This window comes from Anomaloglossus baeobatrachus, chromosome 2 (assembly GCF_048569485.1).
Source record: "Anomaloglossus baeobatrachus isolate aAnoBae1 chromosome 2, aAnoBae1.hap1, whole genome shotgun sequence".
NCBI classification, from domain to species: domain Eukaryota; kingdom Metazoa; phylum Chordata; class Amphibia; order Anura; family Aromobatidae; genus Anomaloglossus; species Anomaloglossus baeobatrachus.
In genome coordinates this window covers 174,439,837-174,467,780 of record NC_134354.1, presented here as the reverse complement: position 1 = coordinate 174,467,780, position 27,944 = coordinate 174,439,837, and the positions used below count along the sequence as shown (strand labels likewise).

At 42.8% G+C, this 27,944-nt stretch overlaps 1 protein-coding gene and 1 long non-coding RNA gene across 2 annotated transcripts in view; one reads left to right on the top strand and one right to left on the bottom strand.

The window, feature by feature from the left end:
• The window catches only part of WWC3 (WWC family member 3), a 233,001-nt gene that overhangs the window by 137,246 nt on the left and 67,811 nt on the right, over positions 1–27,944 (bottom strand).
• On the top strand, positions 192–16,403 carry LOC142288221 (uncharacterized). Its single transcript, XR_012749046.1, has 3 exons — positions 192–267; positions 8,392–8,527; positions 16,338–16,403. It is a non-coding gene; the product is annotated as an uncharacterized LOC142288221 (long non-coding RNA).

Sequence of the window (27,944 nt, the reverse complement as noted above, 5' to 3'; positions counted from 1 at the left end):
CATGAATATTTCATTAAGTATAATGAGGTTGTTCCTCCTCAACAGGTAAAACTAGACTTTCTCCTCTCCACTGAATATACGATGAATTATTTACAAAGGCATGTGGTTATGTCAGTAATGTCCTTTCATGAAACCAAAAGGTAACATTCCCCGGCCCGTCATTCCATAAACACTTCACCACATAACTAGCAAGGATTCTTTTGCTCCAATGAACTTTTCATATTTCCCCTCCAATCCTAAAGGCAAAATGACACAAGGTCAAACAAGGTCAGTAATGGCATAATGATGCATATAATTATGTTAAAGCCTAACATAGTTTTGGGTGAAAAGTTAAGGAATGTGCACATTACTTCAGTAAATTATTTGCAGACTTCCTTCTTGCAGATATTAACCGTTCTCAATGTAAGAAGTAAAATCTCCTAGAGCAAGAAACACGATCTGCAGAAATGTAACAATGCATTGTCCAAGGTCTACAAAGTTCTTGAAATGCTTCCTCTATTTAAAGGGTTTTCCCCTTAGAACCTCAGAAACTTTTCCCATGTGCTAGGACTAGGACTAGGATTAGGACTAGGGCTGAGCGGATCCGAACTGTAAAAGTCCGCATTCATGCGGTTTCAAAGATGCCCGGGTGCCGGACCCTGATCCGGGATTCCAGATGCACGATCTGGATCCGGCACTGGGGAAAATAATTTAAAAATAAAGAAAAACAGAATTAAAACAGCGTTTCATACTTACCGAAACTCTGAGTCATGGCAGCACACTGCTTCCGGGTCACACAGTCACTTCCTGTACTGTGCATCGTATACACACAGCTTTCCGTGTTTTCCCAGCCAATCGGCCGTCCTCTCGTCTGTGATTGGTTGCAGGCAGACGCACCCCCCAGCCTGTGACAGTATCTGCCTGCCTTGCAGTCATCGCGGCTCATTCATTGTCTGCACAGCCAGCAGTCGTGCTCTATGGCCGATGGCTGTATTATGTAGCAGAGCTGAAGTGGCGTGGGACCTTGTGTGGATTAAGCCGGACCTGCAGGGTGTTGGGGGTTAATAAAGAGGTGAAGGAGGGTGTGTGTTTTGTACTTTATACCAAATAAAGGACTTTTCTGTGTTTATTTACTTTCATTTGCAGGTTAGGTGATGCAGGTATCTCAGATGCCTGTGCTATCACTAACCTAGGATTTAGTAGCAGCTGTGCGCTGCTATTAACCGCTTATTACCCTGATTGGCACCGCTCCCGGCCAATGCGAAGAGGCGGTAAGGCACCGGCATTGTCACATCTAATAAATGTGGCAATACTGGGCGGCTGCGGACTGAGAATACCAGCCCCAAGCTGGCTTTATCTTGGCTGGGTATCAAAATTAGGAAGGACCGCACGTCTTTTTTTTTTTAATTCTTTATTTAAATAAAAATTAAAAAAAAAGCCGCATCACCAGCACAGCTGCACACAGTTCTGACAGGAACGTGCATGTGTTTCTGAAACACATGCATGTTCACCATACTGACCCGCAGACACTTGCACTGATTTCCCTGCCCACCGGCCGTCCTGCCGCCTGTGATTGGTTGCAATCAAGAAATAACGTCTGGAACACCATTCTGAGTCTGAACTGGGTGCAAAAACCTAAAAAATCTACACTATATGGAGATAAGGTATGCACACCAGTGACTATGTAAGGGGAATATATGAAAAGCAGAAACTGCTGTGTGAATACTGACATGAAAAATCCAATAGCTATATGTAAGAATGAACATATGAAAAATGGAATCTGCATTACTGCCATGAACATATGAATCAAGAGAAATTTAGCTATTGAATTGATCAATGTAATAGAGCCCCAGTATTCACACAGCAGTTTCTGCTTTTCATATATTCCCCTTACATAGTCACTTGTGTGCATACCTTCTCTCCATATAGTGAAGTTTTTTTAGGGTTTTTGCACCCAGTTCAGACTCAGAATGGTGTTCCAGACGTTATTTTTTGATTGATTTGTAGTCTTTCGTTTGTGAACCCTCCCCACCACACCTATTGCCAGTCCACATTATACGCATATATAGCTTGGGTCTCAGCTTCCCATACACGGTAAGTTTTTTTTAACTGCATGAGAGGACACACACAAGCTAGGGACCCCAACGTAGAGAAATACTTTGGCGTAGTGTTGGGGCTCTATTACATTGATCAATTCAATAGCTAAATTTCTCTTTATTCATATGTTCATGGCAGTAATGCAGATTCCATTTTTCACATTTTCACTCTTACATATAGCTATTGGATTTTCAAGTCAGTATTCACACAGCAGTTTCTGCTTTTCATATATTCCCCTTACATAGTCACTGGTGTGCATACCTTCTCTCCATATAGTTTGATTGGTTGCAGTCAGCTGACACGCTGACACTCACGGTGTGGGCGCATCTAGCTGCAACCAATTACATGCGCCAATGGGCAGGCAAAATAATGAATATTGAATTGTCAGCTCCAGAAGGGAAAAGCATGACCCGGAAGGAGTTTGTTTCCATGACACAGCCTTTGGTGAGTACATCGCGCACGCTCCTACCCCCTATCACCCCCAACAAATGTTTTTAATCTCCGGATTCTAGGTCCCCATATACTTATATGGGCACCGGAAACCGGAGCAGATCCGGAATTTTTTTTTTTCAATACGGCAGTAATCTGCCGGTCCCAGAGTTTGATCAACTCTAATTAGGACATATGGGCATCAAAGTGTGTGGTCACAAGCTTTATTAAAGAGAACCAATCACCAGGATTTTGGTATATAACCTAAAGCCACTGCTATACTGGCACGGTCAGGCTGATTCTATACATACCTTTAATGGTCAGCTCGGATGTTTACTTTCTTGGGTTTCAAAACCTAAAGTTTATAAAATTAGCTGCTTGTTGAGTGACAGCAGCTGAGGATCAGATAATATCTGAGGGGAATATTCATATTTATCCCCTCCACCTGTTGGAATTACCATAAGTATTATACAATTGACCTAGCAGAACCTGTGGTGAGGCCATATCCATGTGACCAGAAGGGGCAGGGCCTCAGCCAACAAAGCTGGATAGCAGGTCTCATGGGTATGACCTCACACAGGTCCTGCTAGGTTGATTGTATCATACTTATGCTAATTCTAACAAGGGGAGGTGATAACTATGAATATTCCCCCCAGATATTATCTGATTCTCAGCTGCTGTCACTCAAGTACCTGCCGATTTTATAAACTTTACTTTCTTGGATTTCAAAACCTAAACATCCGAAGTGACCACTAAAGGTATGTAGAGAATCAGCCCGATAGTGCCAGTATAGCACTGACTTTAGGTTATATACGAAAATCCTGATGATTGGTTCCCTTTAAAGGGGATGTTCACTACTCAGTCAACACCTTCTCAATTCGTATGTTTCCCCCTGATAAAATAATAACACTGACTCACTTCCGATGTTGGGGCAATTCCGGTGGTGTTGGCAAGGTCTCACCCAGGAACATGTAATAGCCTTACGTCATGTGAGTCCTACGGCCAATCAGTGGCCAATTCACTTTCCACCTTTGGACAAATCACTTACACATGGAGGAAATGAGCTCTGCTGCTGTCTCTCTTCCTTCAGATGTGATACGTCCAAAGGTGGGAAGAGAGAGGCAACCACTGATTGGCCACAGGGATGACATGATGCAAGTCTATAACATAATCCTGGGAGAGACAGTGCCAATATTGCTGGAACAGCACCAGCAGTGGACGTGAGTGTTATTATTTTACTGGGGGGTGAAACATAGGGCTTGAGTAGGGGTTATCCTAGTAGTGGGCAACGCATTTAAAAGTGAACCTGTCAGGTCCCCTATGCCCTCTAACCTAGAAGCAGGCACATGTGTATAACAAAATTCCCTGCCTAACCAGCCCTGTGTGATGCTATTGCCAAAAAACAATGTTTAAAAAAAAAGGATTTATAAGGTTTGTTTTCCCTTATGCTAATTAGGGCTGTGAATTGTCACAGGGGCATGAATTCCCCTGACTAGTCAGCCCACAAATGGGCGTGATAACATGCTTTACAAAGCGGTGTCTTTGTTCCCCTGAACATTGAGATTCTCTGATGCGGGTGTACGCATCCCGGCTTCAGAGAGGCTCACTGCGCATGATCGGAATTAATCCGCACTTCTCTGAAGCTGGGTATATGCGTCCTGGCTTCAGAGAGACGTAGTGTGCATGATCGGAAACATGTGCGGCTTTACATAGTGCTGGCAAAGATGCCACTTTTGTAAAGCATGTTATGACGCCCACAGGGGCATGATAATATGGAAAGAGGGCAGACTAGTTGGGGAATCAGAGCCCCTGTGACTAGTCACAAGCCGAATTAGGGTAAGGAAAACAAACCTTAAAAACATTGTTCTTTGGCAATAGCATTAGACAGGGATGGTTAGGCAGGGAAAATTGGCCCACACGTATGCCTGCTGCTAGGTTAGAGGGCATAGGGGACGTGGCATGCTCCTTTTAAGATGGTTGTCTTGTCAGAGACGATTCCTTTCAGAATGAACTAATATCCCCACAATCTGATCCCCAATTAGATTTTATTTTTGTTGAATTCCATGGACAGGCAATGATATCACAGAACTTAGGAGTCTTCTGTAAGTAAATTGAGACGTTCTAAACCAAAACTCTTTAAAGGGTGGGCAGAGAATTACCCAATTTAAGAAACCATTGACCTAAGTAGGGTGTGAGGCAGGTCAACAGGGTCATTTTTTTTTTTTTTTTAGGAAACCCCTTTAGTGGTTTCCAATTCCTCTTGACAGAAGTTCAAATATAAAAATAGACTCCAATGCAGTGTCTGCATAATATACACGTGTTCCGTAGTTTCATCAGAACTCCTAGATTGTATCTATACATACAATTCAGATAGAAAAGCTCTTCATAGGAATCTTTCATTTAAATTATTTAAAACATAATTAATTGAAACCTTTCCAATATTTCCTGTGACTCAGAATTGTATAAAGTATGATGTGGAATAACCTGTGAGTGATTATATAATAGCACAAAATATTCACAGAGCGTAATTGCACAGTTACATAATGTAGGCACTTGTGACGCTGCATACATGTCAGTAACAAATTAATTAAACTGGTCCAATTAATTACACGTTGGATTCTTCCAAATGTACATCCTGTCCCTGCCATACAGACATGTGATCTCTGCATCCAATCAATGATCACCATTGTGAATTGACTGAAGTGGTCACATGAACCACAATGGAGACCTGCGGGGGACCCAGGCCGTGTTAGAAGAGTAGTGTCATAGATTGATTTTTTTTTAGAACTTACTGTATGCGTTAAAAAAATGTAATCGGGGATGGAAAACACCTTAAAGAGGTGGTTCACCACACTGCAATAGTGGCCACATCCCTGTAAAGCTGATAGGGAAGGCTTTTTCTAAATACCTTGTTCAGCTAATTCTGCTTCTGAGCGACGCTATCGCGGTCCGCTCATCCCCATGAAGTAACCCCCCCGGGCTCTGTGACCTCTGAGATCTAGTGATGTCACATCAACTTCCAGTTGACCTGACATCACCGAGGCGGCCCCAGGGTCCCCGAATGATTGGGCTGTGAGGAGGAGTTTCACCACTCATCACAGCCCAGCATTGCTCCTGCTTGAGGCGCTCTACAGTGAAGGGGAAAGCGTGTGACATGCTGCACTGTAACGCTGGACTGTGATAAAAAACGCTGCCCACAGCCCAGTCACTCAGGGAGACTTGGGTTGCCTCGGTGATGTCAAGTGAACTGGAAGTTGACGTGACATCACCGGATCTAAGAGGTCACGGAGCCTGGGGGTGACTTCATGGAGAGGAGTAGAGCACAATAGCGCCACTCAGAGGAACAATTGGCTGTACAATGTATTTAGAAAAAGCCTTCCCTATCAGTTTTACAGAGATGTGGCCACTATTGCAGAGTAGTGAACCAGCCCTTTAAACAATAGTGTATCCTATAGCAGATCCCTCAGAGACAATCAGCCTCTTGAAACTGAGTGTAAAGTGCAAGTTCTGCATTATCAACTAATTCTGTATCAACCACGCCAGACCAAAAGGAATTCTGCTTCAAAATCGTGTTTTAGGTTTCTGCAGTTCCACGGAATAGAGAATGAAACATTGAGAAGATTTTAACATCCACTGAATCCTGTATATACAGTACATACTGGGCCGAGTGACAGGTAAACCCAGCCATTTATACGCTGGAGTTCACATGAGGCCACCCATTGAACCCGGACAGGATCCCACACCTTAGTAAATCAGCTTATGGAAGGAAAACCAACACGGGGTTGTCACCTTGCACATTTTTTTCCGGTCTGAAGGTATAAAATCAATGTCGATATTTATGAGGTGTAACAGCTGCTGCTTTTACAGTATTTACCATTGGGCAAATAAAGTCTAGACATGAGTTCCTGGATTCCATTTCGTACATTTTTATATTATTTTTTCAAGAGAACAGTAAAAAAAAAAAAGAAAAAGTTTAACATAAATATAATTTTTTTTGCGCTACATCATTACTAGAAAACATACATTTTGCGTTCGTATCGTCTTTGTCTACTTTAAAGGGTTATTAAAAAAAAATCCATAGAATAAATAAAAAAAAAAAAAAATACGGTAATCCCTATGGCGCCACCATAGAGGAAATGGAGTATTACACAGCTCCTATTTAATTTGATGGCCTGTCTATGTAATATATGGCCATGGCACGTCCTCCAGAGAGGCACGTTTTCGTAGCTGCTCACAGTTTTGGATAATTCAGGAGTTTCTTGAACACGAGACCCAAGTTCCTCGTTAATTTAGAAATTTTGTAACAAGGTATTTAAAAAAAAAAAATAAAAAAAAAAAAATCATATTTAAAGCATTACGAACGTGAGCAATCTGTTTAAAACAACTTGATATTGGCCCTACTGATGTCACAGAGGCGGTCTTCATAATGTAATAGAATGGCAGGACTTGGTTTAGAAAGGAGAACAACATCATCAGTACAATAAGATCAGTCAATCTGTTCCCAAATATTCAGATTCTATATATCTTTGGATATATACGGTATATATTCTCTGCAAAGTTTTTGCAAAATTGGCAAATCAAACCCTTTAAATATAAAGCTGCAGAGAAAAAAAAATGTGATCTTGATTATCCGTGCATGTTTCCTGAGATTTAGCATTTGTGAAATGTACAACATCAGCACATAGCAATGTGACAGCGCAACGGCAGCAAACGTACGTGGTAATGTTAAACCTTTACTCTGCCTCTAAAAATTAACTTAACTTAGTGAAGACAGCAAAAATTTTTTACAGCAAATACAACGGTTAAAATAACATTCTTATTACAAGTGGTTACTTGAGGGACAACTTTACCTATTATTAGTTATTGCAGAGCAAGGTGAATACCAGCATATGCAGTGGCCATGCAAACGGTAGAAACTACTGATAAGCTAACCTTTGATTACGAGCATAATTGGTTCTGGGAGTGCGCTCTTAAACCAAGTTACTCCAATATCAAAGCACATTTTCCCATAGGAAATAATTGAAACACAGACAATTCGTTCCACAACCCAAAAATATTTGCTGTATTTATACAAACTTATTACATTAATACAAAATGTACTGTAATCATATATTACAGTACACTAACAAAATACTGTACAGTAAAAAAACAAACAAATTAAACTGCACTTTAGCTTACAATAGAATTGTTGGTGTGCGAGAGGTATAGCACAAGCAACGTGCTGTACTGGTTAGCAGAAAAAAAGTACAATACTATATCCACAAATGCAAATTGATAGACATGCTATATAGTATATACTGTACTGTACAATGGTATACTGTATACAGTACATATGTGGAGAAAGTTACCTCCAGAGTGGGTCAGAATACAGTGAAAGGACAGAACCGGACGTGTGCACTGTGAGTATTTGCTCTTATTGCAAAGCAATGCTCTTAAACCAAGTTACAAATTTGTAACAATCTTTGCTTGTCTTGCAAAACACTCTCAAACCAAGTTACTCTTAAACCAAGGTTCCACTGTACTTGAAAATGTAGAAATTAGTAATAATAATATGGACAAACTAGCTCACGCTGTTCATTAATCTCTAGATACACTAACGAGCAAAAGGGTAACAATGTTTTGAATGTTTGACTTTCAGGCTCCATAGCTCACCATACACTACAGCCTTAAACCGGAGATTATTTTCATTTTATAGACAAGCAGCTTGGCTATCTCATACATAAATTTGACTTGTAACTATTAAGCATATGATTACTTGTACAGATTCTTGTCATGTTACTGCATCGTTACGGTTTTGCTCCTGGTGTTTGAACATTTTTTTTTCTTTCTGTAGACTACAAATTACAAGCTGTTCCCACATTCCCTAATAGTTCAGTGTTTTATTAGGTTTATTCCAAAGAGAAAGGTCACTGATTCGAATTGAGGAGCAACCATTAAGAATATTTCCCAAGAAAAGAGAAACAGCATCATCCAGCTCATCGATAGCAGTGGCTCAGCCAAGGAAATTGCCAAACAACATAATGTGAGTGCCATTACAGTTACAAGAATATGAAATTAAGTCCATCCATTCAAAAGCCAAGAGGTTGACGTCCAGGCTAAATATTCCAGTCAACAAGTCGGCTCATCACAAGGTTTAATCAGTTCTGGTGTGACAAACAGCAGTGGAGGTGGCTCGTATGCTTTGTAATATTGAGATAACATATCCATGCAAGCACTATTCAAAACACGTTATACAAGTCTGGAATAGTCGCCCCAACAAAAAGGCGGAGAAGCCTCAACTTTAATATCATAAGAAGCGTTGGCTCAACTTTGCAAATAAGTACCAAAAAGGAGAGAAAAATATTGGAAAAGGGGGATTTGGAGAGATGAGATGAAAGTCAATAGACTAGACTGGCAGGTGCACATGGGTCTGGAAGAAACATGTGAAAAAGGGGCTAATGGCTCGAGAAATTGAAGGAACAGTAAAGTTCAGTGGATAAAACCTGATGACATTGGGCTGTTTCACAGCCAAAGGCATTGGATACTTGACTAGGATCAATGGTGGTCTCAATGCTAGAACGTATAAGTAAAAAGGAATAAACACAAAAACACACATAGAAAAAGCCTTTACTTAGATATAAAAAAAAGACACACTCTTTTTCACCAATTAACCCACAAAACACCACTGCAGGTCCAACATAATCTACCCAACCCACAATGTCCCATGCCAATCCCAGATCTGCTGCATCCTGAGGTCACAATGCGCAGTCGTGACCGATCACTGTGGTGTCTGGGAAGCACTGACTGAGCCGCACCTGTGAGTTCACCTGAGGTCACAGCTGGCGGTTACCATGGTTCCCCAGTTGTGACTCCAGGTGATCTCACCTCAGATTAACTCACTGCCGAATTACCGGATTAGGCTTTGTGGGCACGTTGAGTATTTGATTGTACAAATTTCTGCACCAAATTTACTGTGCAGAGCCAGAAACAGTGTGACAGCCACGCAGAAACACAGTAAACATAATTGTCGTGCTTTAATCCCCATTTTGCTTCCTTATGCAGCCCCTAGCCCTTACTATCAGCATTTTATAGCACTTAAGTTCTGGTCACCATTAAGACTTCTATGGGGGGGGGTTCGATGTCTGGGCTCAAGTTTGGGTCAAGTCAAGTGTCCAGCTAGATTCAATACAAATTCCTCAAAATGAGCAACAAAACAATATATGCACACTGAGCACAAACAGAATTGTTTTTTGTAATTGCCATTATGGAGGCCACATTTTCAGGTACAATTTACTGAATTTGTTATAAACATTATATAATGACCCCAGATGTGGCCAGATATTACAATGTGGGGGAACAGAGCCGAAACAATCCACAGCAAAATCCACTTGTACATTTTGTTTTGTATTTTTGACCCAATTTTTTGAACTGGGAGAAATACAACACAGTAAAAAAAAAGTATAACAGGATAAATGTTATCTCCTATAGATAGGCCCGTTTTATTGGCTGCACCTCCCGCGATCTCAGCTTTACCAGGGTACCTATAGACTTTACAATGCTGCATTCAGTGCGGGACTCATGCACCTTGCAGGTCTATGATGGTGCCGCTGCACACTGCATTGTGTAATCAGATACAGAGATCATTTCAGTATGTAATTTTAACAATGTAGAGAAGCAGCATTTTTCCAAATATTACACAGTAAAATGTGTTGGAAAGTAAGTCTCCTTTGCTCTCCGTGCAAGACCATGTCTGTAGTGATTAAATCATGAAGCGGACAAGGCTATTACGGCATGATCAAGGCCTTCACGTGCTCCATAGACTCACACAACACAGAATGATTGTTAGTTACCGCTTTCGATTCTCGGGATCGTTCGGAATACATAAGGACATATATTTCCAAGAAGTAAATTTGAAAGAATTAAATCTGGCATTCGCTCCAATGTAAAACATCTGCAGATATCTCTCCTTCAATAAAATAACAATAAAACCCTCTACTCCAGGGGATGGTTCTTACGCAGATGTTAATATGGCGGTATACATTTCTGCATCCCCATAGCACTTGATAACAATGGTCACATACATATACACGTGCAGCTATATGGGCAGCAAATGTAGCAGTTTCACCCATACCTTGCCAGTTCATTGATGGGCACGATGACTTCTCTTATAAATGGTAGGTGAAGGGCTGTTCGGCAGATGTTTATTTGGGCACTCACTGAAGCTTTAAAGGTTATCATCAAGACTTTTATACCGCATCTGAGAGCCGCATGATACAGGGGGAGATACGCTGATCCCAGCATTGTGTGACTTACTGGGATGGTTGCTGCTGTTTTGATAAAATTACTATTTTATCTACTGCAGATCTAGCAGTCCTCGGAATACTGAGCTCTGTATAAATTCGCCCACACCACTGATTGGCTCCTTTCTGTGCACACTGTGTATAGGCAGAAAGCTGCCAATCAGTACTGTGGCGGGATTATCCAGAGCTCATGAATATAGAAGATTACATAGCAACAGCTATGTAAACATAGGGATTATATCATGCTGATAAAACTGGGATTTTATCAACACTACAGAAAGCAGCCCAGTAAGTGACATTACTGTAATCAGGGTCTCAGTCTCTAGGTTATGCTGCTCTCCGATGAGGTGGCACAATCCTGACAAAAGATTCATGTTAAAGGGGTTGTATAACTATATGCATTTTTGTTATCTCAACTTTTCTCATTTTCATCTTAGCGTTCCAAGTGACACACAATATACATGACAAAATTCTAGGATTAAAAAAACTATAGAAGCAACATGATTGCCAAGTTCAGCACATTGTTTTTGAATACTAGATTTTGTAAATACTGAGAATGAAGTATTGAACAGGTTACCAATTTACTAAGTAAATATATTTCTAAAGGATCTATTGAAATGAATTTCTCACTAGATGTCGGAAACTATCAATCCAATCCACAAATGCAAAGAATTCAAACCATGGATGTCCATACATTTAGTGATGTCTAATAATAAGAAAAGTACACAGGGAAAAAGTATTGAAATTACTGAAATTTTATTAATACTTTGTATAAAAGCCATTGTTGCTGATGACCATTTCAAAATGCCTCCTATATAGAGAAACTAGTTGCATGCATTGCTCAGGTGTATTTTTTGCCATTCTTCCACACCTGAGGATTCCATCTGCTCCTCTTATGAACTCTGAGCTGTAGTTCCTTCCATACATTTTCCATTGGCTTTTGGTCAGGTGACAGGCTGGGCCATTCTAGCAGATTTATTTTCTCTCTCTGAAACCAATTGAGCATTTCCTTGTCTGTGTGTTTGGGATCATTGTCTTGCTGAAATGTCCACCCTTGTTTCATCTCCTTCATCCTGATAGATGGCAGCAGATTTTTATCAAGAATGTCTCAGTACATTTGTCTATTCATCCTTCCTTCAATTATATGCAATTTGCCAGTGCAAAAACAGCCCCACACCGTGATGCTCCTAACTCAAAACTTCACTGGTATGGTATGGTGTTTTTGAGGTCATATGCCTTTTGGCCGCCAAACATGGTGTGTGTTATGCCATCCAAAGAGTTTAAAATTGGCCTTATCTCACCAGATTATATCCATACATTTTATATATATATTGTTGAGCTAACTTTAAAAACGCAGTTGAACATGCTTTTTGTTCAGCAATAGAGTTTTACGCGGTAAAGAATGTGTATACAGGCCATGGAAGTTGAGTGCATTTATTCTTTTCTTTGAAACAATTATACCTGCTGATTCCAGGTATTTCTCTAGCTCTCCACAGTTTGTTCTTGGCTTTTGGACATCATTTCTGATAAATATTTTCAATTCTGTCTGAAATCTTGCATGGACCACCTGGTCATGGCCAGTTTTATTGTGAAATGATGTTCTTTTCACTTGCAAATTATGGCCCCCACAGTGCTCACTGGAACCTTCAGTCATTTAGAAATTCTTCTGTAACCAATGCCATCATTATGTTTTGCAACAATAAGGTTGCAACTATCTTGAGACAGCTCACTGTTTTTACCCATCATGAGATGTTTCTTGTGTGGTACCTAGGTAATGAGACACCTTTTTATGGGACATCAGTTGAAACAGCTGATATTTTTCATTAAGGTATAGGATTGATTTCTAATTACTGATAGATTTCAGCTGGCATCATGACTTGTCAAGGTTTTGTACACCTCTCTTCATTTGTTAAATACATTTTCCCTGTGACATTTCTCATTATTACACAATTTAAGGACAACTATGGTTTAGTGTCTTTCCTTGTGAGGATTGGTTGTTACCGACAATTTCGTTTCATGCCAATAGCACCTTTAGAAATATATTTACTTTGAACATTGGTGATGTGTTCAATAGTGATTTCAGCCGCTGTATGTAATGTACTGGTACTGCGCCAGTACAACCTAAATCATCATGTTTAGCTACACTAGTGAAGTGCTGCTGCAGCCATGCTCACTTACGTGACAACCATGTCAACAACACGTACATTAAGCACAGCCGCTAACAAGGCAAATTAATGTGCTGAATGTATAGCATACGCACACAACCAGAGTAAGAGCTAATACATTTAAAGGTGTTCTCCAACAAACAAAATTCAATTTAAAGTTAATTTTAATCAATAGATCTTGGAATAATAATAAGTTCCACAATAGGATGCATTTACAAAAATATTTCTATGTGGAGATAATCTGTCTAATAATCTGATTCTATGTGGAGATAATCTATCAATGTGCCCTTCCTATGTGCCCTGTAATGGCCATGTCTGACCTTACAGGGACAAGGTCTGACTATATTACAGCAACTGGGCAGGACAGGACGCAAAAGAGTACACAGACAGGACAGCAAGGGATCACAGATGATTCTGTGAGGTAAAACATTCCCGGTCTGTTTTTAAAAAAATGTTTTATCTTAAAAAAGATAGAATAATTTGTGATCCCATGCTGTAAAGTCTCTATACTTTACTTCCTCATCTGCACAGGAGATGTGGTATGAGCTGACCATGTCCCTGTATGGTCACACAGTCATTAAACGGAATATAGCGGATACACACACTACTCGCAAAAAGTTAGGGATGATCCTAAAACGCAATCAATGTAACCTCCTCTAAACTTTTTAATGCACATGTCCAACTCTTCAATGTTTCAATACTTCTTTGCACAACTTGCTGTTCTCTAACAAGGACCTTAAATGGGAAAAATCACAAGTGTTTGATCCACAAATTGCCCAATAAACTTTGGTGTTCAATTAGAATTTATATTTAAACAGTCCTCCTCATCATGCTGTTCACATGTTGACATCATGAGACCAAGACGACATCTACAATTGAATAACATTAATTCGCCATTTCGAGGTTTCAAGCAGGGTGTTCCGAGACAGATGTAGCCTCTGAGTTTAGAGTGTCACAGAGTGTCATCAGCAGGTTGCAACAGAGATACAAAGAGAATGCAAGAGTCACAGAAAGGCACAGAAGTGGCTTTCCATTGGCCACATCCCACACTGTTGACTGCTTCATTGTGAGAAATGCCCTTTGGAATCAGATGATGAATGCTACACAACTCCAGGCACATTTAAAGTATGTGAAAGGCATCCAAGATTCATGTAAGACCATTCAAATCCATTTACATCAGCGTGGTCTGCATGCTAGATGACCTGCAAGGGTACTTGACAGCACCACCAGACACAAGCTTCATCATCTTGTATAGGCCAGGAAGCATATACCCTGGACAAGGGACCAGTGGGCCTCAGTGGTGTTCACTTATGAAAGCAGATACATGCCGAGCAGAAATGATGGCTACCAACGATGTTGGAGATGTCATGGATAGCGCTATGCATCAGCCAATGTTGTCACCAGACGAGCCTTTGATTTTGGTAGTGTTACAGTAAGGGCAGGTGTGTCCAGTCAATACAGAACTGCCCTAAACTTTGAACGGTACAGTGAAAAGCCCCTACTACTTGGATAACATTATTAATCCAGTCATTGTGCCTCTGCGTGAACAACACAAGCCTAATTTCATCTTCATGGACAGCAATGCTCCAGCTCATCAAGGTAGCATTATCATTGAATGACTAAAGGTACCTCAAATGGAGTAGCCTGCACTTTCTCCAGACCTGAATCTTATAGAAAGCTCATGGGGATCAGCTGAGTGTCTGTGTAGAGGCTCGTAACTCTGACCATAACTTGAGTTTTGAACCGCATGAGACCTTGTCGTCCAACTGTCATTGATGCTCAAGGCCACATGACAAGCTATTCAGACATTGCCATTGTGTGCCCCAGAACCTCAAAAACATGAGGGCCGCCCTCCAAGACGAGAGGGAACCATGCTTCAGCAGACAATAGCTCGACTTGGGAACTGTTGTTTTTTTTCAATAAATTGTTTGAGAAGAAATCACCATTGCAGGTTTCTACTTAAAGGCCCTACTTTTATGATAAAATATCACAGTAGTGTGAACTTTTTACATTTTCCATAAATTTTACCAGAAAGCCAAAATATCCCTAACTTTTTGTAAGTAGTGTATATAAGATCTCAGCATAGGAACATTTTTTTAAACACATCAAATTGTGGATCTTATTATTATTCCATGATCTATTGATTAAAATGAATTTTGTGTGAAAATCTCTTTAAAACAATGCCACAGAATGTGTCACGTGTGAAAGACACACAGACTACAGACTTGAACTTATGTGGAGAATAGGGGTCCCAGGACCTGGCTGGTGGCCCACTTGTCGCCTTCAAGTGTTGGATAAAGAGGGGACACCTGGGTGGGTTAAAATGATGTCTATGTAGACATCCTCGCTGCAAACGGTCAGCAAAGACAGAGGCAGCCGCAGAGAGACCGTGTTGGAGCAGGGGAGAGTAAGCATTAGTGCATTTGTTATTGTTTTGCTTCTGCAAGGGTATGGGCAATTAACAGTTAATGTTGGAAAACCCTATACCAAACCCAGGCATTTTTACTGCGTGACGGCTGTCACATCTTTTCATTGTTTGATACTTGGTCCAAATGTTGGATATTTTACTCGTGAATTTGTATCTCAACTAAAGTCACTGCTCTTCTTGCTGTGATTCTTAGTGTGCATAGATAATTATATTCACTTTCCTTATTAATTTGTCACACACACACACACACACACACACACACACACAGAAGAGCGAGCTGTCAATCGAAGTGGCTGAGTGATTACAGCTGCGCACGGTATAGTGAGCGATGACTTATTGCTCTCTGCACGCCAATATGACTGAAAGTGATCGGCTACATGGAGGATATACGATCATTTTCTCCTGATAGCTTTACTTTCAATAAGGCGGTTAACCCTTTATCTGTAATAAATTTCATTTTTGAATATGACAGGTTCCCTTTAAATAGGTTTTTCTTACCTAGTGAGGTTGGTTTACTTACTTTGATACACCATGTCAGAAAGGTTATATAATGCTGAAAAGAAAACAAGCTTTTTATGAGTAGAGGGAGAACATGAAAGAGCTAATGAGCCCAAGTGTATGTAACCATTCCCACCCAGCCTGACAGCTGCAGCTTGTACTGAGCAGAGTGAGATCTCAGCAGCAGCAATGAGGAGGTACACTGAGGCACTGTCAATTAGGCCTGGTGGGCAGAGATTGCCATTAAACTTTCCAATAGATTTATACAACCATTCTGACACTCTCCAAGTAAGTACACCAGCGTTATCAGGTTAAGAGATGCATTTAATAATGTATGTCGACTGTATTGTGAAATCTGGTGAGTGTTCTAATTGCAATGGTTTGCTTTTCCTGTACACCTTTACGATCCCTTGTTGAGCGGCATTAATATCCCTGTCTTCTCTCCTATTGTCTCCTCCGCAGTAATCCGGTCAAGGAAGCAGCTGCAGTCACAATGCCTTATACATTTCTTTTCAGTGTAAGTGTGGTAAACAACATTAAAAGGAAAAGTACCGTATATTTAGCAATGGTACCCAAGCATCCCCCTATAGGCGCTATCCTAAGATTTTACCTTCTTTTTCTTGTCTTTAGTTGGTAAGTTCTGTAGCTGTTCTCCTATATAAAAGATTCTTAAAATATATCTTTCACCCAAAAAAATTATTTTGTATTGTTTAAAGGGAACCAATCACCAGGATTTTCGTATATAAGCTAAAGCCAGTGCGACGATGGAAATATACGGCCACAGCAGCCTTTATTAATAACAATTAATAACATACTCAAACTGTTAAACCATCATAACTATAACTTTTTGCTTGGAGATCCTGGATGGCCTAAGCCACTGACAAACAGCACCAGAAAACCATCCCCAGACGCACCACACTGACTCGGGGCTGACCATTGTCGCAGTGCTGTCCCTTCCAAATTTTAACCTCTTCCCCAGGAACCGTTCCGGCCAGAACTTAACCATAACCAAGTATGAAGGCTCAGCATACCTCCGATGTGAGCCCTTCGGCTGCTTTCACACATCCGTTTTTTCCTGTGCGGCACAATCCGGCACATTGCAGAAAAAACACAACCTTTTTTTGCCGCCGGTTGCGGGTTTTTTGCATAGACTTTCATTAGTGCCGGATTGTGCCGCATGGGCTTGCGTTCGGTCCGGTTTTTCCGCATGCGGCAGATTTAGCCGATGCAGCGGCCGGCTGGAACGTTGCCTGGCACGTTTTTGTCCGGCAAAAAAAAAACGCATTGCGCCGCAGCCGGCCGATGCGGCGCGATTTGCAATGCATGCCTATGGACGCCACATGCGGCGTCCTGCGGCAAACGCCGCATCCGGCCACCGCATGCGGGTTTTTTCCACTCCGCATGCTCAGTAGCCTGCCGCAAGCGGCAAAAAACGGACGGGCCGCATTTCAAAAACTTATGCAAAGGATGCGGTTTTGTCGCCGCATCCGTTGTACAGGTTTTAGAGCCGGATTGGCCGGCTCTGCTAATACCGGATGTGTGAAAACAGCCTTACTCCATTAACCAAGGCCATCTCTGACCTCCTCACCTCCGCTGCCATGACATAAATACAACCTACAAGCAAGACCTTCACCAATGAGTATAATTACTTTAACTTTTTTTTTTTTTTTTTATTATATATAAAAACAATAAAATTCTTTAATCACTTAAAGGGCGGGAGGGTGGGTCTTTCACCGTTCCTGGATCCACACGACAGGATGTCTCAATGGCTCTTCCTCTTCTTATAAGGTACCCGCTCTTCCTTCTTCCCCACCTCTTCCTACAAACTTCCCTCCAATTCCATATCTGACCCATTACCATGTGACTATAAATCCCTAACGCTCCACCTATCTTGCCGATCAGCCCAACAACTCCTTGCTAACCCTTTTGTTATCCAAATTAACCCCATATGTGCCTGGCTTTACAAACCCCCGTCATGTCAGTTTTTCTGCTATGGCTGCGCCCCCGCTCCAGCCCTTCTCTGGCTGCTTATCTACATAGCTTAAGTGGTCAGCTTGGATGTTTAGGCTTTCAAATCCAAGAAAGTAAAGTGTAAAAAATCAGCAGCTTCTTGATTGGCATTTGCAACTGAGCAGATAATATCTGGGTGGGTATTCAGATGGATTCCCACCCCCCTGCCTGTTCCTCCCTCTCTGTTCACCATGGTATTATACAAACAAATCACTTTGCTTAAGGACCTGTGGTAAGGTCATTCCCATGTGACCAGAAGGGGCGGGGCCTCAGCCAACATAACTGATACCAGGTCACATGGGTATGACCTCACCACAGGTCATTAAGCAAAATGAATCGTTTGTATGATATCATAGTGAACAGAGGGAGGAACAACAACCAGGGGGGCGGGAATCCATCTGAATACCCACCCATATATTATCTGCTCAGTTGCAAATGCCAATCAAGAAGCTGCTGGATTTTTAAAGTTTACTTTCTTGGATTTGAAAGCCTAAACATCCGAGCTGACCACTAAAGGTATATAGATAAGCAGCCTGATAGTGCCAGTATAGCACTGGCTTTAGATTATATACGAAAATCCTGGTGATTAGTTCCCTTTAAGCTTAATAAGCGAAGTTTCTTTAAATCATCAGTAATAATGGATTTTATCTATTCAAAACAAAATGGATTTCATGTGTACACGGTCCCCTCCTTTATCCATTCTGACATACAGAAGAATTCTGAACCCGCTCCTTAGAAAGCTTTATAGTACAGTAAATTGCCCCAAACATCAGTTTAAAGAGACTACGGGGATAAGTCTATAGAGACTTTACGCAAACAATAAGAGGAAAAAGTAAATTAAACTGGAATTGCACAGGAAAACTATGCTGGCAGAGAGCAGAAACAGGAGGGGACAATCACATTCTTCTGAAATTCCAACCTAGAAGTAATATCAGAACCGTGCCAGTTCTAATCTTCTAAACCCGCTCAGTGAAAATAATAATGCACGATTTAAAGACACAGTAAGAAACCTGAAGCCGGAATATGCCGCAGTCTTTGTGACCAGGGCAGGAAATGCTGAGACGAATGACAACACTAGAAGGAATAGTTAAGGATACGCCGAGCCTAATTAATCAAAAAGAGAGGAAATGGGATTTTTTTACTGTCAGCCAATAAGAGTGCAACTTTCATTTCCTTAGCTGATTTTACAAAACGGAAGCATGGTTTCCATTCAACACCGACATGTAACATGGACAATTTTGAAGCACATGGCCAAAGGAGTCAATCACAATTCAACTTGGCACCTATAAGCCTGGTCATCCATCCGTATACCCACATACACTCGCCAGGATTTTAGAGGCAAAACCTCAGTACTACCCATAAAATTGGCCATTGGACATGATGATATCTGCATGTGGTGACAAAATTTAAGCATCAGGTATAGATTTCTGCTGGAGATTTTCTAATAAATTCCCAACAAATAAAACTATAGGATATCTGTGTCATTCTATTCTTAAAAGGACTTGCTATATCATGACAAATCCTTTCTATGAGCCTTATTTATCTAACATCTAGGCCAGTACCTGTACCTATCCTGTTTCCACTTTGATTGCTGGGTGGCACCACACTTTGTTGCTGGCAGGTAGCTATGGGGTTAATTCCAGCCTATTTAGATAGCTCCTCCCTGTGAATACTTGTAAGGCCTGTCTACTACTTAAACTCTTGAATTTCAGACTCCAACTACCAGAAAAAAGTCCACCTACTCAGGTTCTGTGACGCCCTGGCAAAACCAGGTAGTCACAGTTAGGCCCCCGCATAACACCTTCCCTCACCTAGGTAACACACAGCCGACCTGAAACCCTAAGTCACCCCCCCTTAGGGAAACATAGACACACCAGTGAGCGGGACCAGGTGGTTGGACACGCCAACCCCAGGGTCTAGACAGCCCGGGTCGGGAAAACAAGCAGATAAGTTTGGTAGTTCAAGTTGAGAGGAGTGTGGGCTGGAGCTAGGTGTAGCTTCAGCAAAGGAAGTTCAAGTTGAACGGTGCCAGGGTTGGAGCCCTGGTGCCTTGGCTAAGTGGCAGACGGTGGTCTCAGTCAGCAGAAGACGGGAAGACGGCTTGGCAGAACCGAGATGGACCAGGACAAGGTTGTAGCCCGCTGGTACCGACACTGGGAACCGACCCGGAAACCGTAGCACAGAGGGGGTACTCTGACCCTGAAGCCAGGACCGAAACCAGCGGCCTAGCTAGTTAACCGATTGAGGCCAGGATTACAGGTCCTGTCCCACCCAAAGTCCCTAAGAGAAGACAATAGCCCACCGATTGGGATAGGAGGCCATTGCCAGGGCCCATAGATCCCACGGGCCAGCGTCTGCGGGCACGGCTCCTTAGGCCACATCCAGCCGGGAGTGGACTCCTGAGTTCCAGACCAGGCAGTCCACCATACACAAAACAAGTGCAGGAGGAAAAGTACAGTGACCACCAGCCTGGGTGGGGGACCTGAATGCAACCGCAGCGGCCGGCCACCAGCACCTTGGTTTACCAGAAGACTCTTGTGATTCATTTGCTGTGAGTAACCAAACATCCCCCTGCTTGCCCAGGCACGCCAGCCCTTGCCATCGCTATACCCTGCACAAAGACACTGGGTCCCAGGGCAACCATCCCTACCCATGGAGGGGTTAACATCCAGCTACCACTACATCTCCCCCGGGTGCCCCATAACAGCAGCTGTGGTGTCCCACCTCACCACACACCGTGGGTGGCATCATGAACTTAATACGGCCTAGCTCGTACATCTACGCCCCCCTTTTTATTCGGCGTGTCCGCGAGACCCCCGGGTCCGGAGACCCTCGAGCCACCCTCCAGAAGGTCCGGATCCGAGCAGCGGCTTCTGCTGGCATGGGGGCGGCACAGTTCAGTCTTGGGCTTTGAGCGCGTACCTACTGACTGATCAATCTTTTCTTTTATGATTTTGTACCTTGACTGCCATCCAGGTAGTGTACTGGCTACCGGCACATCATCATGCAGGACAACTCCTGCCAACCTGCTCCAACAGCCAGCAGCTGACTCTGTGGACCCAAACCCGGGACCCCTCTCTAAGTACAGATACCTGTGCAAGGTTTAAATGGTGAAGGCCAGAGAAACCCCTGGGATGTGGTGTGTGATAAGTCTGTCCATAGTAGTCATTTTTAGAGCTGTCAAGCAATCAATGACAGGATCCTTGCAGCAATTAGGGAATTGAGTCATCATACTTAGATCTGGCAGACCAAGTCCATCTACTCATGTTAATGGTTGGCATGTAATACCCTATTGTCCCTGGGACTAGCTCACATTTTTTTTCTCTCACCTTTTTTTTTTTTTTTTTTTTCTTAAAGGCAACCAGTCACAAGTAACATGATTCCCTACCTGTTGGCAGTGTGTCAACAAAAGGAGCTTGACCTTGGCATAGGGGGGGAGTTCCGGTGACCCCTACTTCACCTCTCTCCTCCTTTTTCCCCATATTCACTTACCTACTATGAAATAACAACAGACACAAAGCTGGATGAAATGGCCACAGCAGTCTTTATTTAGAATATAAATAACAAAGAACATTAAACAGGGATGTGGTCTTTGAAGCCCATAAGTCAGATGATTACCAATACCCAAACATTACCTTCCCCTGAAGCAACTTACTCCCAGCCGCAACCACCAACTCGGGAGCACCAATGTAACAAAGAGGGGGGAGGAGGAAGGGTTAAACCACCACAGAGGGAGCCGACAATCCGTAGCCGGCGTTCCCCAAAATCTCCAGACCACCCACCAAACCAAGAAATTAAAGGGATCCACATCTCCCTGGACCCCAAACCAATTTACACCAACTTAGAGGACCCACCCCAATCGCCACAGCCACCATGACCCTGCAACAGTCAAAAAGGGAGGGTGGGCGGAACAAACTCCCAGGGAACTACAGGCCAAAGATCCCTCCCCCCCAGCTTAAAGGAAACCAAACATCAGGATTTTGGTATAGAAGGTAAATCCAGTGCAGTACTGGCACTATAAAAGGCACAGTGTGTACATACCAATAGTGGCCAGCTCGGATGTTTAGGCTGTGAAATCCAGGTTTATAAAGTTTGAAAATTCATCCACTTTTTGATTGACGTGTGCACCTCTCCAGATAATATCCGGGCGGGTTATGCACATGATTCCGGCCCCCCCCTGCCACCTGTTCCTCCCTCTCTCTGGCTGTATGCAAATTTCTAATCTTCAGTTACACGGCGTCTGAGTTGGCGCCTACGCATAGCGCTCATCTCCGGCGCCATGTTTTTAAAGCCCTTATACAGTGTTTGGTGTCTGAGAGGGCAGCGCATGCGCCCTCGCTTCTTCAGGTCTCCTCAAGACTAAGCAGTGAATTGTAGTAAATTAATAAAATCGTAAATAACAAAATGCCTTTTTGAAGAACTTAGGCCACTTTCAAAAACGGATCCATCGTACAACTATTGTTGATGGCAAAGGTTTGCTATTGAAATCCTATATCACCCCATCCCGAGAGAGAGGGGGAGGGGGAGGGAGAAGCAAGGAATTTACACATCTGAGCATGCTCAGTTAAAAAAAAAAACAAACAAAAAAAAAACTCTGATCTGTCGCCGGAATCCGTCATTTGACGGTTTACAACGGATCTTGCGCCCATCGACTTGCATTCTAACAAACGACAGACGGTGACGGATCGTTTTTCCGACGCAAACAAAAAATGTTACTATGGACGACATCTCCGTCCGACGGACAAACATTTTTTGACCGATAAGTCGAACAACGGATGAAACGTGAGGCCATCCGTCGCAAATACAAGTCAATGAGAAAAAAAAAAAACGGATCAAGCGCTGGATCAGTTTCTTTTTCAAAATGCGACAGATTGTGACTGATGCCAAAAAATGGATGTGTGAAAGGGACCTTAGAGTTATGACTGTTGCAACACTAGTGTAAGAGATATGGATTTGATCCTCGTATGAGTGTTAGCAATCCCATGACATTCTTGATACCATTAGTGCCCAAAAGCTTCTGCAGCTGCCACCATTAGATCAGCAGGTTGGGTTGTAAGCAGACTGAATCACCAATATAGTGCTTACTTAATCTGGTAAATGACATAATTGGAACTACTAGAAAGAAAGAAACCATACAATATGTTATCTCATCATTCCCATTAGCCAGTTTTAGGCTTTGTGATTAGAGATGAGCGAACCCAGGGAAGTTCAGTTTGGCAGGTGCAGCCGGACTTTTGAAAAAGTTTGGTATGGGACCCGGACATGACCCGAACCCCAATAGAAGTCAGTAATTGGGCAGTTGGGTCTCCACCCACATGCATCCAGCTATAAACAGATCTCTTCCGGGGCAGGTGAGAGGTCTTTTTAAATTTTTTTGGGGGGGGGTGCACACTACATCTGATCACACTATTATCATCCCTAGTGCGAGCCGATCAAACACTACAAGCAGCTCGCACTGGGCTGAGCACAGAGCGTACCCGAGCACAGCGATGCTTGCATACGTAACACACCCAATCTCCAAACTCGAACTATGGGGGGTTCGTAAAGCCTGTTCCGTACGAACACCGAACCTCTGGTTTACTCATTTCTATTTGTGATTCTATCCAGTTTTGACCAATTTTACAGACCAGGTTCTTCCACAGTAATAACTTGCCCGAACGTGCACAGGGTACAGAAGCTACATGGTTATTTAAACATATTTCTCAATCCTCACTATGCAAAAACAAGCCTGTAATTTGGCTGATAATGGGAGCCATGTATCTTCCTGATTCTGGCCAGCCTAGACTATAACACATACTCACTATATAAAACACACTCTGTCAACTCCCAGATCATCTGCTCCAGACGTGAGATTCTCCGCAGGATTTAGCACGATATCCTACTAGGCACCGGATTAAAATGCACCTGTCATCCACTGGACTGTGAAACCAATACCGGCAAACAAAAACATAGAAAGTAAAATAGGTTGTCTACAAAAAAAGGAGTTAGCATATTTTTCAGACTATGAGACGTTTCTTACAATAAAAAACACCCCAGGTTTAGACAGCTGAAAATATGAAAAATGTTTTTCATATTACTTATAACTTCCCTGGTGGTGTAAAATGCTGGGCACATTATCATTCATTTTAATGTAGTGGGGTAGAATAGGGAGCTAATAAATCTATTGTTATAGTCTCTCTGCATTGTGTATTATACGCACACAGCTCTGCTACATACACATATACATACTCACACATCTCTGTTACAAGCACACATGCACAACTTAGTCACATGCCCTGAAAGGTCCTGGAGTTAAGGCTGCTTTCACACTTTTTTTTTTGCATCAGGCTCAATCCGGCTCAAAAATCTATGCCACGAATGTGGTGAAAAATCCGGATCCGTTGCATAAGTTTTTCCATGCGGCCTATCCGTTTTTTGACGGATCCGGTATGATACTGAGCATGCGCAGTTCAAAAAACCGCATCCAGCTGCCGGCTTGCATCGTAAATCGTGCCAGCGCAATGCGTTTTTTCACCGCGGACAAAAACGCCGCAAGCAACGTTACATGCGGCCGCCGCATCGGCTAAATATGCCGCATCCGGCAAAAACCGGACGCAATGCAAGGCCATGCGGCACAATCCGGCGCTAATGCAAGTCTATGAGGAAAAAACGGCAAAAAAAAAACGGATGAGTTTTTTTCTGCAAAGCGCCGGATTGTGCCTAATTGCAAAAAACTGATGTGTGAAAGCAGCCTAAAATGTTCAGAAAGTCCTTCAGCTGATCAACTCCGGCAGCTTCCTCTTCTGCTCAGCACCAATCGCATAAATCAGTGTGCACCAGGAGAAGAGAGGGCACCGCTCTCTGTGATTGGAGAGGACGCAGTGTTAAACTCCATCATAGGAAGCTGCCTCTGGGCTAGAAGACGCACACACTTTTTAGGAGGAATTTTTCTTGTTAAAAGTGCATCTTATTGTCCGAAAAATACAGTAGATGCAGTAGATCACAGATCAGTATGATCAGCATCCATCTTACATTTAAACTAAATCCGTCAGCAGGTTTTTGCTATTTAATCTAAGGGCATCATGAAGTAGGGGGTGAGACACTGATTTCAGGGACGTGTCACTTACTAGGCTGTGTGCTGTTTCATTGCATTAAGCCCGCTTTACACCTTTCAATTCTGCATACGATATCGTATGCGATGCGACACACCCCCATCGTATGTGCGACACGTTCAATTTGTTGACCGTGTTGCACAAACGATTAATTGCTATCACACGTACTTACCCTTCCATACGACCTCGATGTGGGCGGTGAACATCCACTTCCTGAAGTGGGAGGGACGTTCGGCGTCACATCGACGACACGCGGCAGCTGGCCAATAGAAGCGGAGGGGCGGAGATGAGCGGGACGTAAACATCCCACCCACCTCCTTCCCTCCGCATTGCCGGCGGGAGCCGCGGGATGTGCGTCACTTACGACGTGACCCCGCCGACACATCGTTAGATTTGTTGTAGCGTGTAAAGCCAGCTTTAAACATTTTATTAGCAAGAGATTATCACTGCCCTGACAAGGTGCAGTGGAAGACCTGGTCCAAACATGCCAACAGCAATGATTAGCAGCTAACTGTCAATATACAACGTACACACAATGCTGCAGCGTGGGTGGGGATAGCCCTCTGAGCTTTTCTACACGTTACATCTAAGAACTCTGATTGTGTCACAATTGTGATTGCTGGAATTAGCAATTACACATTATGTTATCAGATGAGGTAGCAAAAAAAACTGCTGACAGATTCCCTTTGTGGGGGCGGGGCACAAAATTCCCCTTACACACTTACAACAACGGTATTATTTTATACAGTATACTGGCTCATGTTTTATCGGTTGTCCATGATTACAATAATAAAGACCCATTGCGAGATCGCAAGCGATCGTACCCGCCCCCGTCGGTTGTGCGACACGGGCAAAATCGCTGCCCGTGGCGCACAACCTCGCTTAACCCAGTCACATGCACATACCTGCTCTGCGACGTTGCTCTGGTCGACGAACGGCCTCCTTTCTAAGGGGGCGATTCGTGCGGCGTCACAGCGATGTCGCACGGCAGCCGTCCAATAGAAGCGTAAGATCGGAGATGAGCGGGACGTAAACATCCCGCCCACCTCCTTCCTTCCGCATTGCCGGTGGCTGCAAGTAAGCTGCAGTTCATCATTCCCGGGGTGTCACACGGAGCGACGTGTGCTGCCTCGGGAATGATGAACAACCGGAGCACAGTTGGACGTTCGATTTTTTGAAAATGAGCGACGTGTCAACGAGCAACGATAAGGTGAGTATTTTTGCTCGTTCACAGTCGCTCATTTGTGTCACACACTACAATATGTCAAACGAGGCCGGATGTGCATCACTAACGACGTGACCCCGACGACATATCGTTAGATATATCGTAGCGTGTATAGCGGCCTTTAGGATTAGCCATCAATATTCGACACTGGGAAATGTCACTGAGCCAAACACAGCCAAAACACCACATCTCCTCTGAAGTGACTGGGAGCAGAGCAAGCAGTACCACTAAGCAGTGGACAACCATTCATATGTCCCTATCCTACTTGCTGGTATTTGTGAGTAGCACATTTTAGAAACTGCATACAGTGTGTCCACCCATATCCTGTCCACTGCTATTGACTTGAGAACGGCGGCAGCTATAGGCATAGATGTGGTGTCTAGGTATAGTAAAGTAGCCATGCGCTACGCAATGAAACCACATATAGCGCCACCTGGTGGAAAACAACAGAGTTAGCATTTTTATCTCGAAAACGGAACGAGATAGAGAAAAAAAGTGAATTACAAATTACAATACGAATTACAATTCGAATCGAAACTTTACATACAGAAATGCTACCATTACAATGTGTAAAACTCACAAGGCTGCGGACGTGAAGCGATACCTCATGGAGACCTTCCTACAAGTCATTAGGTATGGTGGCTGCGTTGAGTGGCCTCCATGCTCACCTGATCTGACCCCATTGGACTTCTTTCTGTGAGGTCACATAAAACAGCAGGTCTATGAGACCCCTCCACCAACATTGCAGGACCTACGACGACGTATCACAGATGCTTGTGCAAACATGTCACCTACCATATTGCACAACGTGCAGCAAGATACAGTATGCTGTCCAGAGTCCAGATGTCCATTGCAGCTGACGGTGGCCACTTTGAGCATCAAAGTTAAATGAGCACCATATGAGTGACCAGCATTCAATGTTTTGAGGGGGTCATGTGTTTCATATCATAGCATTTCTGTATGCAAGGTGTCGATTCATATTGAATTGATGATGCCCTGCAACTTTGTAATTCACTTTTTTTTCTTTATCTCGTTCTGTTTTCGAGATAAAAGTGCTAACTCCGTTGTTTTCCACTAGGTGGCGCTATAGGTGGTTTCATTGCATAGCGCATGTCTACTTTACTATACCTAGACACCACTTCTATGCCTATAGCTGCCGCTGTTCTAAAGTTAATGGCGATGGACAAGATATGGGTGGACACACTGTATAACCAACGGATCTGGCAAAAAAGTGAACCCTCTAAGCTTTTGTTTCTCTAGATTCTTATTATAATCCATATTAAACAATCTGTATGAACAAGTACTTCTCTGATTAGTAGTGTGAAATGTCCAATTTTCTACTACAATAAAGCTACTTTATCTTATTGATAAAGAAAAATTCAGCTCACCTGTCACCCGAACCGCTGAATCTCCAGGGTGCCCGAGATCCGCTGGTAAGTCCTGACTAGCGTATAACGGACAATAGCAAGAGGGCAAAAGGATCCAGCACGAATTCCTTCTTAAAATAAAATCTTTTCCTTTATTGATGCACTTTAAAAACGTGTGAAGACCAAGGATGGAGGCATACATCAAATCATAGGATCGCTTGACGCGTTTCGGACTTCTGACTTAAACCAGTCCAGTCCTTACTCATAAGTTTGTCTATATTAGTAGCAAAGTCTAGCATAGGACACTTATGAGTAAGGACTCAGTTGTTTTTAAGTCAGAAGTCCGAAACGCGTCAAGCGATCCTATGATTTGATG